Genomic DNA, 7,246 nt, shown 5'->3' with positions numbered 1-7,246 from the left:
CCACCCTTAAAAAAAGACAAAATAAAAACAGAAGAACCTTGCCAAGTCCAGCTTCATATAGGTAAAATATAGATAAAATTATGACTTACTTTGGACTTGGCATAAAGAGTTCCCTTAACCCCCTGTTCAAAGGGATACTGCAGTTATACTACATACCCATAGGCACCACAATGAAAATTGAAGCTTATACCTAATTAAGGTTTTATACACACCAGTTCCCCCAGTAAATGCAAATTTTAACAAAATTAGATATGTCATATGTTGAAAATGCTCATGGCAAACAATCATTTTGCATTCCTGCAAATAAAATTGTTTTATACTGTAAGCTGGAGGCGAGTGTAACTTATTTTTGTAATAAAGTTTTTATTTTTTTTATGTGTCATTAATATAAATGTGTGTTAGTACAGAGATCTTCTGGTTAAAAACTTAGAATCGCACACATTTCAGTATGTTTACTTGTATTTACATAATTTTTAGAATAGTGGTTGCCAATAGCCTGTATGTTTCACATTAATTTTTTTTTTTGTTATCTTAATAAACCATTTTAGTATGTTGTATGTCAATTACTGGGATAGCTGGGACATAAAGTGTAATTTAAAATTGTCAAGTATTCATTGGAATATGTAAATGTGCCTTGCCAGTTTTGAACTTTAAAACAAAGTAAGTGAACGATGGTGAAATGAGTAGTCAGTGCGTAAAAGACTACCACAGTTTCATATACTGCCCTTGCTAAAGGAAAGTAACTTTTTCCTGAAATTTGAGCATAAAACTATACAGTTGCGTTAGCTTCTGAATTTTCAAATCTAGTGATAGAAATTAGACTTATGGAAAGTGGGTTTGCTAATTGTAGCCTTAAGTATAATTTTCAATTTCAATGTAATCCTTGGTGCTGGCATTCCCAGTGCCAAGGAGGTTAAATGCTCCCTTTAAAGAGGTTGCCATGCCTACTGGCACTTTTACTGTCATACGGTTTTATAAGGAACACTGTCAAGATGTGGAAACCAATTTTGAACTTGATATAAAATGAAAACACTGGGGGCTGTAGGAAAGGGAAAGTCCTCAGATTTCTTAATCTTGAAATCTCTCCATTGCTGAAAAACTTTAAACACTTGTGGGATCACAAGTGCTAGTGAATAGTTTTTAGTCTGGAAATGTGTTGGGGGGAATAATATGTTGATGAAATTATAACAGTAGATGGAAGTGCATAAAAACATTGCAACTAAGGCACTGCATGTGTTGAAATTGTGGATTATATCCCTAATTTCAGCTCTCATAAAAGTATGGGGGACTATTGTTTGAAAAAAAAAAAAGAAAAGGCAAAATTGACAGGACACTCTTTTTAATGGAACGCAAGCAATGGTGAGAGAGCAAAATACTGAGATCTTGACAGTGTTCCCTCTAATTATGAACTCAAGCCATTATAACTTTTACAATTAAATATGATTTGCACTGTTCTGATATTGGTGCAGTTTTTTAGAAAAATTACCAGAAAACTAAATTGCATGTGGTGATTAATATTGTGAAGAAAAAAAAACTAAAATCAAAAAATGTTATTTTCAAAGCTTTAAATTTGTTTGTTTAAAGGAAAAAACATTAAGTGAAAATTCTGGTGAGAATGGGCAAGTGCATATATACAACATCAGTTTGGTTGCACTTGGGTGTTGGTAAACTTGAAATGTTCTACAGCAATAATGCATCTCTTAGGGGGTGCTTTGGTGACAAGTGAACATACGACACAGTTGAAGGCAGGTGTTGACTTAATGTATTATGCTGCCTCTGTTTATTCTCATAGGAGGCTTTCGTTACTGAAACACCTGCAAAGGTGCATAAGTAGCATAGTTCCACATTGGTTTGTAATGCGTTCCTAAATTTGAAGTCTAGTTGAATTTAATAAGAAACCGGAAACTGCTGCTGCTTAACACTTCTGGTTTATAAACACTCCAATACACAGCTTTTTAAATTATACTCTTGTTTTAATACTCATTTTTGTTTGAAATGTTTCATATAGGACATGCAACTGTACTTCTTTTTCTTTCCAGTTTTTAAAGAGGAGATTTGTTACAACCCAGAACTTAAGTTTGTGCTTTTACTGTTGGAGGAAGGCTGTTATTACACGTACTGAGATCAGTTTCTGATTATGTAAATACTATCTTAAAATCTAAAATAAGGAATACTAATTCTGTTCTTGTTGGGGGTGAGGGGTATGACAGAGTCTAAAATAAACTTAGCGTCCTCTGAAGGCAGGATTCCCAACTTCAGGATAGAAATATTATATATAGCTGCAACTTTTTTTTCCCCTTGTGCCTTTGATTATTCTTCAGAGGCTTAAATTTCCTGTTCAGCCTACCAGTTCTTCCGATGCTTCCATGCATCTGTGAGGGGGGACTTTTTTTTTTCAAGAAATACAAGGGAAAGGCAACATGGACATAAACATATGTAACATTTTCTCAATAGAATGTGTTCAGATTGATACATTCCACAAAATTAAGACTGTTGTTCCCTAACTTGCATTAGTGAAAACTTAATGGAAGTTAATTAAGAAAACTTAATTATTGAAAATCGAGTAGCAAGTTTTGAAGTAGGCAGTGAGGCAGTTAACTTTACAACACAGTGTTTGGACAATTGAAATGGGTTAAGTGCAAGCTTTAGTTTGTGTTCATTCTCTGAAGCTTATGATTCCTAACTTTGGAACTGGCTATAATGGACTTAAAAATTCTATCTTTACCAAATGTCTTTTTGAATTAACTCCAGCACCAGCGCATGACACCTCTTGGCTTGGGCTGGCTAGTTGCACTAGTTGGGCAGAGGAAACTCCAGATTGTACTTTGCCATTTGCTCTGTCAGAACAAAATGGGATGTGGCAACAGGAGAGGAGAAGGTTCCTTGATCCTTAATACAGGTAGTGGAGTGAGAAGGAATAAGTTATTGTCACTTTATAGCCATCTAGTGCAAACAAACATAATGCTTCCTAGAAGCTCTGATGTTAAAACTCTTTCTGGGAGACTGATTTTGACATAATCAACCGGTCACACTTTGCAAGTGGATAGTTACTTGTGTTATAAAATCTGTGGGACAAAAGAGTGACTTCGCTTTGGTGCCCCTTCACGTTGACCATTACAAAATACAGATTTGTTAAAAAATACCACTAGGACGAGCTTGTTAGTTTACTTGCAGTTTGGAGAGGGGTGATTGTCTCATATAATTATACCTTTTTCTTGCCAATATATAACTGGTTACTAGTTTTTTCCACTAAATATATATTTTTAAATGGCCAACTCCTGAGTGGATACTGCACAGCTGAGCTCATCTGGAAACATTGGGTTATGTGATTATTTAAAGCTGTCTTCATGAAAGCTGCTTTACATGGTCAGACTTCAGGTACCTGGTAAAAGCTTTTTTTGAAAAAGTGGAAAAAAAAGCATCTGTGAAGCCTAGAAAACAGAGTCATAATATGTAGGTAATAGGTAATCAAATGCAGTTTGAATATTTAAAGTTTGAATCACAAAATATGTTTCGGTTCATGAAACTTAGTGTCTACTCCAAAGCCAACACTTAATATTCTAACAGTCATTTAGTTAAAACTTGGAGCGTCAAAAATCTATATTCATTAATGGTGACAGTTCACCATGTCCGTTTGCACGGTCCGTGTGACAGTGAACTTGTTTTGGTCACTAATGTGTAGAAAAAAGATTGAATCTTACCACTTATTTTCTTTGCACTAAGGAAGTTATGAAATGCATTCTTAGTTCAGCTACACAGTCAGTAGAATAGCTTATGCCATTTGACTGAACAGAAGATAATGGTAAGTAAAAATAGACTTTCTAGCACTTAAATGACTTGCAGTACCTAAAATGCAACTTCAGTAGACTGTTTAATTGATTCCTTATCTACAGTGATTAACCGAGGTGGTGCATTTTAACTCTTAATTTTAGTGTGTCCACTTCAATGCCAAGCGTAATCTGACACTGTTTAGTGTTAAATACTTCAAATCTAAAAATGTCTTAAATGCTTCATAGATAATTCAGGATCTGTCTTTAAACTGATGGGTTATTAATCATAGTAGACATAGTCAGTCATTGAAAGCCAGGAATGGAATGGTTTAGATCCTGAGTTCCTGGTTCCAAGTGTAGTGCTTTCCATATTGTTCTGCTATCTAAAGTAACAGTTTTCAGATTTTTTTTTTCTCTTTAGTGGGATGAAGAATGTACCTAATTCTGTCACTTGTGGTTATTTAAAAACCGTATGACTAAATGTAGTGATTTCAGGATTAAAAAGCTTCCTTCTTGAGAATTCAACAAAGGTAATTTTACAGATGTCCCATTAATAAATCAAGGCTTTTCTTAAAGAGCAATTTCGGCATCCTTGAGAATGAAGCTGTATTACTGAACACTGGTGAGAGCTAGCCTAATATAAATAATATGTTCATTATGCAGATGTGTATCACAGTTGGAAGGTGATTTTAATATATAATATTACAGCATTTGAGATGGCAGATAAAAATACTTAGTCCCTGCATCTGGCTATTAAAGGACGGTTCCTGTTTCAGATTGTGGTCAAAGGCTTCCTTTGGCTATTGCAATGAAATGTTTTTTCTTTCAGTGCAGGCAGTTGTTCTAACAAGCCAACCCATTTCCAGTCCACAATTTTCAGTAGAATTTGAGTTTTATATGTGTGCTTAAATTGGTAATTTTAGCAGAAGACAAACCTTCAGTGACAATCAGTGGTGTGTATTTTTCACGAAGTGACCAGTGTGTACCTGCCTTAAACTAGTCTAGAGAAACTGTCCTTTTATTCATGTTATCTACACTTTTACAGAAGTATGTTAGTTCACATTTGCTTTTGAATTAGGTGGGTGCTTAAAAACTACTTTGAAGAAAACTGACATATACTTTGTTAAAATCTGTCAGAATTGGCAGATTAAGAAATATGCTGCGGGTTTCATGCTAAGAGAAGACTAGGCTTGGATGTAAAGGGGTGGGAGGTCATAACTTTCTCTCATTGGAAGATCTGAGGTTACAACAAGCTGTAGGTGGCTTCAAGCGTTAGTAGTGAGTACAATGGAAGCTGGGTTCATACAGTTGAATAATCACTGCTGCCTTGCTCCGCTATGTTTTCATAATGTTAACACAACCTCTCTGGAAAAGAAAAAAATCTCGTTATGGATTAATTCCAGTGAGATTGATCTTCCTGTTACAAAGGGTCTGGAAGGTCTTAAATCCATTGGATTTAAAGTAACAGGTGTGGTGTTTGCCTCTTGGATTTCCATCAGTCTTACAATGGGAATGGTGTAATAAATGACACTTTTCATTTTTGTTTAATGCTACACTAACTTGAAGTTTGGTTCATTGATGTTCTGAGCCATTCAGGTGGTCATGTTTCTATCCCAGAAAATGATCTTAATATTTGCATGTCATGAACTAAGTCTCAGACCCAGCAGTTGTTTATTTGAAGTAGCTGGTCTTAGGTTAACTGTTGAAGTCAGTACAGGTTTCTGGTAGAAAGAACAGAGTTTTGTTTTCTTGATGGCAGTATCTAAACTTTCACAGTTTATTGGCTTAAGTGTAACATTTCTAAAGGGTACTGCTTTCATTGAGCAATAAGTGAGGAAGAATATACAGATGAGTAGTGAAAAAGTATTGCTGACTAAGCTTTTTGGCAAGTGAAGCCTGCCATTGTGTCATGCACTTTGAGGTGCATGAAGGTGTACTTGCCATGCAAGTACAGATGGCAGTGAGGTATGTCAGGTAGTGGTCGCATCTCAGCAAGGTTGGCTCATAGTACCTTCAGGAATGGCCTGTGCCAAAGCAGAGCATGTGGTACCAAAGTACATGAAAATGCTTCTGTAGTTTTACTGTGGAGCATAGGTAGATGATGATCAATTATTGTAGTCTGATTTTTGTAGTCTCCGGAAGAACATGAGACAGTCTTGCATAATGTGTATTGCATGTTCCTACATCCTTGGGACGCGACCCTTTTCTGCTTTAATACACGAAGATTAAAACATGTAAGATTGAAATTCTTTATGCAGTTAAAAGATACAATGCCACAGTAACTTAGCAATTCTGATTTTAAGTTCAGATGGCTGGGTGTAGTTAGAGCCCAGTAATCGAGGCATGTATTTTAGAATCACAGTGACTTTTTTGACTCTGTAAAGAAAGGCCCTGCTGTTAAACAGATTCAGTTTAGAATCACTGTAGCTAGCAAAAATGCATATACTGAGCAGGGGGAGAGGGTACCAAAACCAGCCCACAAGAACCAAAACAAACCCCCAACACTCTTGTCCCCTGACTCTGAAAGATGTTTTGGAAGAGGATCGAATATGCAGTACTTTCTAAGTGTATGCAAGTTAAATAGGTGATAGGTGTTGAATTCTTAGATATGGGACAGGTGAGATTAATGTGGTAATCTTGGAACTTCTGCCTCTCAGCCACATAGTAAAAATGATGTAGAGGGATGTCAGGTTTCACAAATTACTTAAAATTATGGTTAATTTTCAAATGAAAAAAGAACAGGCATGTCTTGACTTGGACGTTTTGAAGGTCTAAAAGTGTCCCTGTGAAAAGGAAAAATTACAGGGTCTTCTGTAAATACCTCTGTTCTTTCTAAAGCTGTGATGACTAGGGAAGTTCCTCCTCAGAGGAATACGAAGGAGTTTGTCTTGTATTTTAACAGTTTGACCAAGGAGTGGTCACACCAAAAACACTCCCCACCTGGGAAAGCTCTTAACAAAGCATATTATTTGCTCCCTGAGAAAATGTAAGGTAATGAAATAAATATATCATGAAACAAAATATATAGGGAAACAACCTGGAAAACCACAGTGTAGAACAACTTCATTTAGCTGTGTTACATCTTTGTAGGATCTTTCCTGCCTCTAATCCGTCTGTCCTTTTCCTGTGAAAGGTAGGTACACTCCAAGCCAGGCACCATGTAGCAGCCATAGCATGATGTGAGGGGAATGTCAGGTAATGGATCTTGGCCAGATTGAAAAATCAGATCAAAAGCAGACACAGGGTCCTTGGATTACATGTCAAAAGGTAAGAATATCCTATCCTGGCTGTCATAATCATCAGGGCCACTTTATCTTGATATAAATTTCCGAAGAAAATTGTATCCCTATAAGGGAGGAGGTTTTAAACACAGTAAAGTACAAAAATCCCACATGTTCCAAATATAGACCTTTTTCCCCCCCATCTCTTTTTAATGCTATAACATTTGCTACTCATTGCTCTTAATAATCCCTTAA

General features: G+C 36.1%; 1 protein-coding gene across 3 annotated transcripts in view; it reads left to right on the top strand.

The window, feature by feature from the left end:
- Positions 1 to 1,454, top strand: part of SYNCRIP (synaptotagmin binding cytoplasmic RNA interacting protein) — a 25,885-nt gene extending 24,431 nt beyond the window's left edge. For all 3 annotated transcript variants that reach the window (XM_051777944.1, XM_051777943.1, XM_051777942.1), the window contains exon 12: positions 1 to 1,454. This exon is cut by the window's left edge. The gene's annotated coding sequence lies outside the window, so the exon portion shown is untranslated.
- The last annotated feature ends 5,792 nt before the right edge of the window (positions 1,455 to 7,246 follow it).

This window comes from Manacus candei, unplaced genomic scaffold (genome assembly GCF_025592945.1).
Source record: "Manacus candei isolate 608988 ecotype Guabito, Panama unplaced genomic scaffold, ASM2559294v1 h1tg000011l, whole genome shotgun sequence".
NCBI lineage: Eukaryota > Metazoa > Chordata > Aves > Passeriformes > Pipridae > Manacus > Manacus candei.
This window is presented reverse-complemented; position numbering and strand designations above follow the sequence as displayed.